Source organism: Diceros bicornis, chromosome 7, assembly GCF_020826845.1.
Source record: "Diceros bicornis minor isolate mBicDic1 chromosome 7, mDicBic1.mat.cur, whole genome shotgun sequence".
In the NCBI taxonomy this organism is placed as follows: Eukaryota; Metazoa; Chordata; class Mammalia; order Perissodactyla; family Rhinocerotidae; genus Diceros; species Diceros bicornis.
In genome coordinates this window covers 19,627,464-19,641,271 of record NC_080746.1, presented here as the reverse complement: position 1 = coordinate 19,641,271, position 13,808 = coordinate 19,627,464, and the positions used below count along the sequence as shown (strand labels likewise).

General features: G+C 43.1%; 1 protein-coding gene across 7 annotated transcripts in view; it reads right to left on the bottom strand.

Moving 5' to 3' along the window:
* The window catches only part of SIK3 (SIK family kinase 3), a 229,515-nt gene extending 217,325 nt beyond the window's left edge, over positions 1-12,190 (bottom strand). For 4 of the 7 annotated variants that reach the window (XM_058545150.1, XM_058545155.1, XM_058545151.1 and 1 more), the window contains exon 1: positions 11,969-12,189. The gene's annotated coding sequence lies outside the window, so the exon portion shown is untranslated. Of the gene's footprint in view, positions 1-11,968 lie in introns of all 7 variants that reach the window. The other 3 variants (XM_058545149.1, XM_058545152.1, XM_058545157.1) reach the window with 2 other exon arrangements.
* Between the last annotated feature and the right edge of the window lie 1,618 nt (positions 12,191-13,808).

Here is a 13,808-nt window from a genome sequence, read left to right as displayed (position 1 = left end):
GGCCACCAGTAGCAAAGCACGCGCACTTAACCACTAAGCCACGGGGCCGGCCCACTCCTAGATATTTCTGTTCCCACCCATTAAGTTGCAGGCTTACCAAGAATTAATTGGTTTTTTCCAAACCTATTTATACCAGTTGCTCTTGTTATTATAGTTGCGTAATTTAATTAGATATGTAAACTGATGAGAAATCCAGGAGAAAAGAAAGACATGTTCCTATGAAAACTAAGTTGAATTCTTAAAAAGACTTGGTAAAGCCAAATTAGATGTGGATGAGACAGGTGTAAAAAATTGGGTGGGAAATCATAAACTCACGAGGGATTCTGTACTCATATTGCTTCACAAATGCCTTTAAATTCCTGTTTTTCTTTTAAAAAGCAAAACAAAACTGGAAATCATTGATGATGAACTATGGGTATGTTTAATGCAAACTAGATGAAGAAACGCCAATCAGGGCATTAACATACAAAGAAACGCCCTGGCCCTCCATCAAAAGATTAGCAAATGTGTTTCTTAAATCGCAAAGAAAAAGAGAAGGAAGGGAAACGTATAGAACAAAACAAACAAATTAAAAAAAAAAAGTTTGAGAGACATCAATCAATTATAATGTATGGACATCCCCCCCCCCCCCCACCGAAGCCTCAGTAGATAGTTGTACATCATAGCTGCACATCCTTCTAGTTGCTGTTTGTGGGACGCGGCCTCAGTATGGCCGGAGAAGCGGTGCGTCAGCGCACGCCCAGGATCCGAACCCAGGCCGCCAGCAGCGGAGCACGCACACTTAACCGCTAAGCCACGGGGCCAGCCCATGTATGGACTTTATTTAGACCCTGATTCAAACAAATAAATGGCTAGAAAAAAGAAAAAATAAATAAATAAATAAATATGTATATATATATATATATATATATATATATGACAATCAGGGAAATTTTAACACTGATTTGATATTTAATGACATTAAGGACTTACTGTTAATTGTTTTTAAGTAGGATAATGATACTGTGGTTACGTTTTTTTTTTGAAGGAGAATCCTGGTCTACTTAAAGATACATGCCAAAACATTTACTGATGAAATGACAGGATTCTGGGATTAGCTTTAAAACAAAGTAGGGAGAAAAGAGAAGCAGAAAGGAGTATAGATGAAAGGTTGGCCATGAGGTGACAACTGCTTAAGCTGGTGACAGGTCAGTAGGGGTTCATTATACTATTTTCTCTACTTTGGTTTATGTTTGAAATTTTCCATAATAAACTCTTTTTAAAAGATTAGTGAATGAATGTATATGTATGTTTTAAGTTAAAATATTAAAAGTATATATGCATATTTCTAATTTTCCTGCTTCATTTGTTTTTTTCCCCCAATTAACTAAGCCAATCATAACCCAAACTTAAGAGGCCTTCTATTGGAGATAGAACATATCATCAGATGCCCAAAATACAACAGTGGTAACCCCAAAACATTCTAAGAACAGTATCCCATATGGCCCAATTACCCCTGACAATCTCTTAAATAATGCACACAGTACATGCATAAAGCAAATCTAAACCTAATAGGGCTGCAGCATCACCGTGTTTACTCACATAATTAACTCCCTGACAATCTTCTTCACCATCTTCTCACCATTAAAAACAGGGAGGAGAAATTTACAACCTTCATTAAATCTCTGAAATTCTCACTCAAGTTTACCAAAATATGGTTTTTTGTTTTTTGGTTTTTTTTCAGGGGAAGATTTGCCCTACGCTAACATCTGTTGCCAATCTTCCTCCTTTTCCCGCCCAAAGCCCTAGGACATAGTTGTATATAGTTGTAAGCTCTTCTGGTTCTTCTATGTGGGCCAACGCCACAGCATGGCTACTGACAGACAAGCGGTGTGGTTCCATGCCTGGAAACCCAACTCCGGCTGCCAAAGCTGAGTGGGCTGAACTTTTTAACCTCTAGGCCATTAGGGCTGGCTCAAAGAATAGTTATTTAAAAATTAAAGGTTCGGGTAATCTGAGTCTATTTCTCATTAACCTTTCTTCTTTCCTTCAGCAATTTCTCCAACTTAGGTTTATGTCTCCTTGTGAAAGATCAGGAGAGAATGATGACTCATAAAAAACAATTGGAAGGAGTCACACTTAATCTTTTCTCTCCTTGTCTAGGTTTAGTTCAGGGAGAGAAAGATCAGGCAAAAGATGCCCTAACCATCTTTTGACCTGTCCTGTATCTATCACCCTAGGTTTAGAGGTGCAGCTGAGACTTAGAAGCCCTCTGCTCCCAAGCCAAGAAAGGCAGAAACATGCAAGACAAAGAAAGAAGGCCTTCTCATATACTGCTGGGGAGGCCAGTGCTGGCACAACCTTTCTGGACAGCAATGTGGCAATATATGTATCAGGTATCTTAAAAACATGGGTACCCTAAGGCCTAATGATTTCACTTCCAACAACCTATCCTGAGCAAAAAATCAGAAATGCATCAAAGATTCATGCACAAAAATGGTCATCACAGCAAACTTCTAACAGTGAAAAACTGGGAAGAACCTTCAAGTATGAAAAAGGTTCAAAAAATAATAGCAGTCATATAATGGAAAAATATACATCCATTAAAATTGATGTTTACAAATAGTTTCTAATGATGGGAAAATACTTATAATGATGGAGGGGAGAAATAAAATAGTATACCAATATGATCCCAATTATGTATTTTCCAATATTAATAATTGTTGCCTCCTGGTGGCAGGATTATGGGTGACTTTTTTCCTACTCCTTCTTTATAATTTTCTGAGTTTTCCCAAATTTCTCCCAGAAGCACAAATTACTTTTAAAATCAGAAACAAACAGGGCAAGGTGGTAGAAGAGAGCCAGTAATAAGCAAGTGGGTTGAAGTAAGAGAACTTCTGCTTAATACCTCGTCTTCCTCGTCTATCAGGTTCAAGCTGTAAGCATTCATCCTTTCACTTAACCCTTCTTCTACCCTGACAAGAATAAAATTTATTTTCTTGTCTTCTAGTACCAGTAGTGGCTACTTTTTGCATACAGATGACACAACAAATACTAGCTGAATTAGTCCATTAAAGGTAAGAATCATTAAAAGCAACCCATTTGAAATTAAGGCCCAGTGACAGGAAAGTTGTTTTATTTTTGTTTTTAAATCAGATCATTTAGTATAAAGAAAAGAACAAGAGGTAACTCAACAAATAGTGGAAAGACACTCCAAGGCAGAAGAGGGAAAACGAGGCACAGGCTGACTATACTGACCATACCTGTGGGGCCTTCTCCAGGAAGTAACCTACTGGGAGCCCGGATACGAAAGAACCCTCTATTTAAAGTAAAGGACTCGGATTTAAATGGCAGGATTTACTTGAGATATACTGAACTTCCTAATAATGAAAGTTTGAGAAATGCCAAAAATAAATTACTTACCCAGAAAGGTTGTGAAATCTCCTTACCCAGAGATTTGTGAGAAAAGGGTAGAAAATTACTTTTCTTTAACATCTTAACTCAAGATAGGAAATTTCAATAGTAAAATTGTAAGATGTATTAAGAGAATAAAAACCAACTCAGCTCCCATTTTTTTCATCCTTTCATTCAGTCACTGAATGAGTATTTACAGGCCCTGTAGTAGGCACTGGGAATACAGCAGCAAACACAGATGAGAATCCCTGCCCTCAGGGAGCTTACGTCAAACCATCACACTGTGCCTCTAACAAGCGTTACAAGTTAGAATTTTCTTTTCTTTTTTTTAAGTAAAATGATTTTTAGAAATTTCAAGTATGTCAGAGCACTGCCAGAAAATAAACAGCATCTAATATTTGGACTGATCCAGGGAAGCCCTTAATAAACATCTATAAAACAAGACTAAAAAATTGTGTGCCTGAGGTTTTGGGGTGGCAGGCAGACATACAAATGTGCACTTTTTGAATTACACACTATATACTATATACAAATGTGTACTGTTTGAATTTTGTGCCAAATATCCATTCCAAGTTTATGATAAATAATTTTTCAAAAGTTTACTGGATGGATGAAATGAATGAAAAATTTCTTCTCCAAAAAATTCAGTCTCAAGAAATGTGGTTAGCTAGCCTAAATTTTCACATTCAATTCTTCTGGAGGAAGCAATGAGAAATAAAGCATACCGGTGGTAAGCACGCACTGGAGCTAAAACTAGGCAGAAATTTGATAATTTCTCAGAACTTTCTAATCAAAACCCGAATACAGTTTAAGAAAACTGGCCAGAAGTATCCAACTGAGTGAGCCCAGCATACACAGACAAGCTTAAAAGGACGATGGGTTTGATTCTCCTTCCCCTTCAGTTTCTGAGAAACGAGGCTGAGCATTAGCAAACTGGTTCCTACCTCTCTGACAAGCTAAATTCTGAGATGAAATACTTACCAGTGGCCAGAGACTCCCTGTCTACAGTGGATCCCACACCTTCTAAACAGAAATATGTTCCTAACATAACTTCGCCAGAGCACATCCAACAGTTTTGTACTAGTTGATGGAATTTTATTCTGAATAGATCCAAAAGAAGCCCTTTCAAGCTAATTCATCCTCAACTGTTGAGGCTTCTCAAAGACATTGCATAGGCCATTTATTTAACAACTATTTATAACATTAGGACAAAAGTCCACAACAATGTATATAATTTTCATCCTCTGGATGTTATCAGTCATCCACAGGACAGTATGACTGTCCTATATTATGCATTATACCAGACGGGACCAAGCTACTCACTACTAGAAGGGGGCAGAGACTCACCTGATGGCTGAGGTCATTCACCTGGGGAACAGGCATAGCTTTTATTTTTTTTTTTATTTATTTTTATTTATTTTTTGTGTGTGTGTGAGGAAGATCAGCCCTGAGCTAACATCCATGCCAATCCTCCTCTTTTTGCCGAGGAAGACCGGCTTTGAGCTAACATCTATTGCCAATCCTCCTCCTTTTTCTCCCCAAAGCCCCAGTAGATAGTTGCATGTCATAGTTGCACATCCTTCTAGTTGCTGTATGTGGGACGCGGCCTCAGCATGGCCAGGAAGCAGTGTGTCGGTGCGCGCCTGGGATCCAAACCTGGGCCGCCAGCAGCGGAGCGAGAACACTTAACCGCTAAGCCATGGGGCCGTCCCTGGGCATAGCTTTTAGACCAGAAACGAGAACCCCACATGAGAAGCCCTAGATAAGTGGTTCTCTTGGCCCTCAACTGTGACATCAAAGTATGTACCTTGGTGACCAGTTCTCTTAATGAATCATAAGATGGCGCCATCCCCTGGAAACTAGTAGTGATCTGCTAAGTGAGGTGTCCATCTAAGAAAGGCACCTTCAAAGACAGACCAGACCAGCCCAACAGAGCAAAAGTATAATTACTCATATTCCCTGGGAGTGAGCTAGATATAGTGGCAAAAGAAAACTATATAATAGGCAGACTGTGTTTATGGTCATTGCCTTTTATGTGTCTATTGCTTTCCCTTTTTACTTCCTTAGTATTTCGAAAGACTTTTTTGACACCTCAGTCTTGTCAAGGGGGCACCTAGGCATATTTGAGTAGGAGATTTAAAGGCAAAGCGATGGATCCATGGGCGACCGCTGGTAAGTGGCAGGGGTGATGGAGTGTAATAATGAGAAAGGATAGGTGAAACACAGTGTGGGTATATTTACTCTTCCTCTTACTTGGAAATTTTCCTCTCATCATGACATTTCCCTTTTGGAGTTTGTTTTAAAAGAAAGGATAAACATCTTAGACTTTAATTAGTAGGTATATCTCACTTCTCTAATAAAAGATCAAGTGCTCAGAGGGCGAGGGCAATGTTTTCCGTGATGGAGGAGTCAGAGTAGAGTTAACTAGGAGCAGAGGTGCCTAGATGCTAATTCCAGCTCCCCTACTAACTAGCTAAAGGATTCTGGGCAAGTGGGAGGGATACCCAAAAGAGCCATGAATCTAATGGATAATTGGTCTACACTACTTTAATAGCCCCTGAAAAGCCTGAGATTCTAAATTCCATTAAGGCCATCCTTCTAGCCTCTGGAAAAGAAAGAGTTGGAAGAGAACATTTCTAAGATCTTTTTTGTGCCCAAAAAAATCAACAAATATTTGTTGGCTCATCATGTTTGCCATCCTCTTATAGCATGAAAGAATATAAGTTGTTAAAATTGAACACCTCCTCTAGCTGAAGAAATTCATCAGAAAAAGCTTTTTTACCCTTAACAATAAAGTAACCAGCATGAGTTTTTAATAACATAAATCAGATGATGTCAGTGCTTTGCTTAGATATCCTCTGATGTCAATACTTAATTCCTCATTTCATACTCAATTCCATAAAATGGCCTATAAGATTTATATGATCTGGCCCCTGTCTAACTTTCTGACCTCATCCCTTACCACCCTCCCCATTGTTCACTAAGCTCCAGGCACTACGACCTTGGATTTAATCCTTGGGCAAACCAAGCTCATTTCTACCCCAGGACCTTTGCACTTGCCATCCCTTCTGCATTAAATATTCCATCTTCCAAATCTTCCCATGCTGGCTCTTTCTCATCATTCAGGTGTCAGCTCAAATATCACCATCCTGGAAAGGCCTTCCCTGACCACTCTACCTGAAGCAGCACCATTCCCCAAACACTCTCTAGCCCATTTATTTTCTTCATAGTATCCATCACTATATGAAGCTATTTATTTGTTTACATGTTTCTTGTCTGTCTTCTCCCATTAGAAAGTAAGCTCCAAGAACGCAGGAGCTTTTTGTCTCTTGTTTATTGGAGTACTCAAGAGCTCAGGATAGAACCTGACACAAAATTTGGATTCAGTAAATATTTGTTGAATGAATGAATGGATAAGGGAAAGGCTCCATCTCTGTGCAGAGAGGTTTAGGTGTTTATTAGAATTATAGTGGCTCTGATGAGTAGAGAGCCTTTCTTATTCTTCTCAAAGCATCCATTTTGTTCTCTTTTATGCTGTGAACTAGAAAACATTAGCCAGCTTGATGCTTGGAAAATGAAAACAGCACTTCTGGCACAGAAATAACTAGTCTGGGCACCTCTGGCTTGAGCCAGATCTATGACTTTCTAGGGAGCTGGCACCAAAGTCAGAATGTTAAAATAAACAGCTTTGATGTTGAAAGTGGAATACTGGTATTCTGACTGTGGAGAGACTAATCCAAATCAATCTTAGCTCTTCACAAAGTTTCAACAGTTAGTAACGCCATCACAACTATATCAAAGTGAAGTTAGTCATCCTTCAATAGTCATTTCTAGATTATCTAGGGATGGAACTATCCTCCTCAAACGTAACTCATGTAAATCTTGCTTTCAATTTCTTTTTGACATAATTCTCTATTTACCAAAGAATCTTGTTTTCAGCCTTCTAATGAGCAGAAAGTATCATCTCATCTGATTCATTAAACTCTTCCTTACAAGCGAAAATAATACTATTAGCCCACTTTGAGTTGTTCTCCTCCTGGAAATGACTTTGCACAAAACCACACAGCACACAGATAGGTCCTGGCTGGTCAATATTTGGAACAGTGTCATGGGGCAAAATGTTTTCTCTGTGTAATATCTAAAGTTAAGAATCCTGACCTTGGCCTTCTAGAGTAGCACACTCCACGCCCAAGTGCAAATGTGTTCTTAAGCTTGTAGGAATATTTCTTCATATTCTCCACCAAATTTAAGCGACGCTCTGAAGAAAAGACTGAATTCAAACAAACTCTGTTCCATTACCAATATGACAATGAGTAGTTACACAAACACACTGAATATTCAAGGCAGCCCAAATAAAAGCCAGTGTTAGTCACAGTTTTCATTAGGCAAGTCTCATAACTGTTTTTAAAAAGTTTAACTAATGAAAAATTATGTTTTAAAATGCCAATTTCATGAAATCAGCCCACAGTCCACAAGAGTTAAACCCAAATCTCTCAAAGTGGCACCTGAAACAACAGCAAAGTATTTTGTTTATCCTGACAGCATATCATCACGGCAGGTAGATGACATCTACCTGCACAAAACAAACGGCATATGCATTCATGAACTGTTCCAAAGGGGGGAAAAGCAGGAAAGGGAGACTATGTCTAACTCATCTTTGGTACTACAGCATCTGATAATGATAATGATGATGATAATATTTACTATACGCCTACCATGTGCCAGGCACTGTTGTAAGAGCTTCACATACGTTATCTTATTTAATCTTCATAACACCCAGTCTCGTGAGGTAAGTACTATTGTCATCTCATTTTACAGATGAGGAAATCCAAGTACAGAGTGGTTAAATAACTTACCCAAGATCACCCAGCTATTAAGCAGCAGAGAATCCAAACCCAGGCAGCCTTATCCAAAGCTCACACTCTTACCACAAACCAATATATCACAGGCAAGTGATATATATTTGTTGAAATAAACTTTAAAAGTATTTGATCAACGGCTTTTATAGTCACACATACTTAAAAAAATGCATACAAAATATGTTTACTCTTCGTACCCCAAATACATCCATCTAACCAAAGAAAGTATAATTAGGCACAGGCAACAGACTATAAGCAATTGAGAGTAGAAAATCTTTTTTTTTAAATCTCTTTAATACTTTATATTGTCCTACCAAAAGAACAGAGCCAAAGAATCTCAGACTAAGGCTCCTCCAAAAACAGGAAATCAAAGAAGGTGGGACAAAGACAGCAGGGTGAGCTGCTAACCAAAGTATGTCACAGATGAACATTCTCTCCTGTTAACTGCTCTGCAGTGCGCTCTGAGCACTGCAGTGCTGCCAACATTAAGCCTGAGCTCATGAACGCCGTGCTGCACAAGTCACCAACAACCAAATAGGAAAATATTTCCTTTCCTCCACTGATTTTATTCATCCCAGGGTCCTACACTAAGAGGTTTGAGAGTTAAAAGAATTTGGGAAATGGCCAGCTTCTCCACTTATTGTTGGACGGAGCGCAGTGGGTTAGTCCATAAATGAAGTTTACTTTAGCCTCTTAGTCCTTGGGATGGGTAGTGTGTGTTAAGAAAAGGCGATCATAAATATTTCTCTGATGTTCAGAAAGCACCTAATCTACTTCAGCTAACACAAATATCATCTGAGTTACTTGAGTCGGATTGTTATACACGATTATAAGAACGACCCAGACCATTCAGTGGTCTACAGGGAGAAAAGAAGAAAAAAATCACATACCCTAAAAGATGAAACAAAAAAAGATACATTCTGGAAAGAGAAGGAAAAAAAATAAGCTTTCTGGTTCCTAGTGACCTGACTGCAGAAGTAAGATAAATGCTGCAGTGCATGGGGAGAAAAATCTCTCTACCTGAGTACCGAAACAGCAGCTTCTTCAACTGCTAGTACCTGGGCACCTTCCTCGCCATTATATAACCAAACCATGGCCTTAATAGGCCATCCTACTGTATGTCAACAGCTGTTAGGCACATCAAGCTGTCAGCATTCAAGAATCCCTTCCAAAGTGGATTCAGATAAGCATGGAGCAGGCCAAAATATGCTCATAGTTCACCCAGAGCACAAGACAACTCCTTGTGAATTAAGCTTCACTCATGTCATCAGAGTAATTTAAGCAGCAAAAGATAGGGCACTTGTAACTGTAACTAGGAAATTGCACACTGCTACAGAAACACAAATGAGTGCTGGTGTGGTCCCGTCACACATGCAACTCATTGTCCAAGCCATTTCAGTCTCATTCAGGACTTTGAATATTTCCATACATAGAAATTACATAACTGCACACCACAAATGATCAAAGATAAAAAGCAACGTAAATAGTGACACCCGTTTATAAACAAGCTATGTTTAAAATGCTGCAGTCCTAAAGGATACCACGGCCTTAGAGAAAAACTAAAAACACACATACTGGAAAATTAGAAAGCAGACAGACCAGCCATAATTAGCCACTGGCTTTGCTGACTACTGAAGATAGAAATGTCTCTTTTATATATAAAGCCAAGAATCAACTGTTTGCAATTACATTTACAGAAACATTCAACCCTGTCTGTCACAGATTTTTTATCAATATTTTGGCGTATCCAAGGCTAGAAGATAACAAAATTCTTTAAATCATAGATACCATAAAGGCAACCAATTAAGTTCAAGGAGTCCATCCCCCAGAGATCAGAGCAAAATAATCACAGGAGCGCAATGTGATTACTTAGAAGAGAGGGGGGTAAAAAAGGAAATACCAAAACAAGGAATAAAGCTTGAACAACTACAGTTGTTTGTAAACATAACTTTGGCTAGGCTAACAGTAAACAATTAGAAACACTCAAGGGGAAGGGTGGAGATTCCCCAGAGTCTTGGCTCAGTCGACTCAGCCCCAGGGTCCCAGGGTAACATCAGGGAACCCTGGACTTTGGTATCTCATTCAGCTCAGACCTGCAGACTTGAGGCCCACTGTGGAAACTGACAGAAAGGCTGAAGGGGGCCCCCCAGAGGAAGTGAAACTGACCAATCAATTTTCCACAGCCACTTACCCTGCCACACTGGTAAGAAGGGCCCCTTGTTGTCTTTGACAGAAAGGAGGGAAAAGGGAACTTCAGGTTGTAAGTGGGCAGGAGAGAGGCCTAGATAAGTCCCTGGCTTCTGAAAACAAGCGACTGCCATAGAAGCAAAAACAAGAGAGGTGATGATAACCAGAGGCTAGGCTGAGGAGGTGAGGAGAACTGATGTGGCTTTGGTAGGAAGCACCAGCAGCAGCTATAAGGGTTCTTCATTAGGTTGAAAGAAACGCAAACTGCAGTTTTAAACACAATGAGTGACTACACTTAAAGTATTCATTCAAGTGAGAGATTGTGCAAAGAAAGAAATTTGGAGTACAAATGGGCTTTGTGGGTCCTATCAAAACCAAACCATTCCTCCTGATGTCTTAGATTCCAATACTCCCCATGAAGAAGGCTCCTGGGAAGTGCTACCCATATTTCCTCAAAAAGTGAATTTGATATGTATACATATATGGCTTCCTAATTGACCTTGGCCAATTTCACTTCTACAGCTCCACAAATCCCTTGGGAACCCAAGGGCCCAACGCATGTGTATAATCCTCTGGTGTCTGGGTTCCTCATACACCTCTTCAGTTACCAGGCTTTCCCCTCACCACGGAGAGCCCACTCTGGGTTCTATAAAGCCCACAATTTCAGACCCTCCAGCAACCAAAAATAACCAGCAATCCAGCTCTCCCAAATTGTTTAACCCCTAATTACACAGTGCCACCATAAACCTGGGGCCCCCCAGGGCCTCTGTTCCCTGAGCCCCTTCCTGCAGAAAAGCAAAATAATTTTCCTCCCTCATTTCCCCATTTTCTTCACCGCCTCCTCCAATAATCTTGTCTGTCCTCGGGCCCCCATTCCCACCATCTATCAGTCTTAGACGACCAAATGCTGATTGGTATCTGTCATAAGGCACCAGGTCCCTATATCTCGAAGTACCCCGTACCCACCACACACCGCAGGTACGTGCCCCAGCCGTCCTTGTTCCCCTCATAACTCCCCCCACCCCCGCGCTACCAGTTTACCCTTGTCTTCCCCCATCCTCCTGGTCCACATTCCCTATGCCCCTGCCCTCATTCCCTCAGGATTTCCTAATCGCTCGTTCCAGAGTCTTCTTAGCTTACAAGAAGACTCCTGGCTCCATGCGAGTTCCAAACCTCCTCTTTCCAACCATCTCTTCTACTACCCTCCGCACAGCCCCGGGCACCCCCTCCCCATCCCCGGCGCCTCAGTTCCCCAGGTCCCGGCGGTCAGCAGCCCCCCTGCGCCCCTCCGCCGTGGAGTTTCCCTCGCTCCGGTCCCCCGGTGTCCCTTCCTCCCGCTCGCCCTCTCCTCACTCCCCCGACAGCCCCTACCCGTCTCCCGGGTCCCCAACGCTCTCCCATACCCCGAGCCCCGCTCGCCGCGCCGACCCTCCGCCTCGGGTCGCGGGTCTCTCCTGCCCCCGCCACACTCGGACGGACGGTCCCGGGCTGCGCAGCCCCGCGGCCGCCCGGTGCCACCGCGCCACTACCTTGGCCTTGGTGACGAGGTGCGTGGCCCGCTTGACCACGGCGAAGTTGCCCTTGCCGATGGTGCGGTCGATCTCGTAGTAGCCGATGCGGGCAGGCACTGGCCCGCGGGAGGCCGGGGCTGGGGGACGCGGCGGGCCAGCCGCCGGGGGCCCAGCAGCGGGGGCGGCCGGGGGCCCCGCGGCGGGCGGAGGCAGCAGGCGGCCCGCCGGCCCGGCTCCCCCCGCTCCGGCCCCGGCAGCCCCGCCAGCTCCGCTCGCCGCCGCCGCCGCCGCCGCCATCTTGTTGTGCAGTGAAACCTCCGGGGCCCCGCGGGGAGCCGGCGGGGGGGAGAGGGCGGGGGGGCGGGAAAGGAGCGGGGGGGAGGCTGGCGGACGTCACTCCGGGAGGCGGGGCGCCCGCGCCGCCGGGGCCCGGCGCCATGGCAACCGCTCGTCACGTGCCGACGCGCGTCACTGCCCAGAGCCATGGCAACCGTGACCTCACCGGCGAGCTCGACCTTCCCGCGTGGGCCCTGTTCCTCAGGCGCCGGCTCCCGGGTGCCCCCCTCTGGGGAGCAGACAGTGGGCACCGCCAGCGTACCAGCCAGTCCCAAGCCGCTGCAGCTTTCCCGACTCGGGGGCACCTGATGCCTGACCCGAAGCCAGCCCCCAGTTGCCCCAAGAATCGTTACGGTGAACCCTACTGTGACCTCTGTCCCAGTTTAGCAGTCACCCAGCCTCCCTTAAAACCAAATATTTTCTCATCACCAAAAATACCAGCCTTGTCCCACTTTAGCCCTTGAGGCCACAAAGGCAGGAATAGCTGCAGTGTTGAAGAAACTGTAACCAAGTTGGTAGCGCGAGGCAGGGGAATTCTTCAGTAAAATTCCTTCTTCTTACAAAACCCAACTCACCCAGTACGACCAATTTAATTGTCACCGAATATAGGGGAATGGAGAAACTAAGATTTGCGTGTTCAAGGACGCAGAAACCAGCCCAAACACGCATTCCAGTCATTGGGTGGGTGAGGGCCAGGGAAGGTACGTCATTTTCCTTCCTCCCACCCCATCTCTGAACAATTCTAGAGCTCAATGACTGTCCTATTTCTGTCACTTGTATAACCCTGATGAAGCAGTGGTGCACACTGTCCAGTGAGCCACGTCACGGTTAAAGACAAACCGCTTGTTAGGCAAAAGAAATAAGTAAATCATGAAATAAAAATTCCATCTTTACTAGTGACTCTCCAAGGACATTAAAGGTGACCAAATTCATAACTTCAACAATTAATCTCATATCTCTTTTTCTTCCCTGCTCTGTTATCTGATATTCCACACCCTCCAGAGCCCCTCACTAGCTCCCTGATTTCCCCCTCCTCTTTTTCTCCCCTCCCTTTATTAAGTAGATTGACTTTACTGCTTTAGGTGGGATGAGGAGGGGTAGGCAACTGGGCTTTCAATAACAAGGTGGTCTTTGGCAGACTGAGGGGAGGAGGGAAGAATGTGAATGCTCCAACGTTAAAATGTATTCCTTCATTCCAGTCCTGATCCATCCACATCTGTGTCTCTCACTGGCAGAACTGTGTTGTCAGGTCACTGCACGTACAATATTAAAAACTGACACCCAGGACGCTGTAAACGTGTGACAAGGAGAATGCATGTTTACTCTCTCTGACCAAAAGATATTGACAAGTGCTCTGACTCTCCATCTGACTATGAGTTGGGACAGAGGGGTCATTCTACAACTGTCTTAAATCAATTCTCTGGTGGCTGTTCCACATTGCCAACACAATTAACACTAATTGGCTCCTTTACTAGCAAATAAGGATAAAGATGAAGCAAACCTAGGCTTCTTGCTCTGGTTA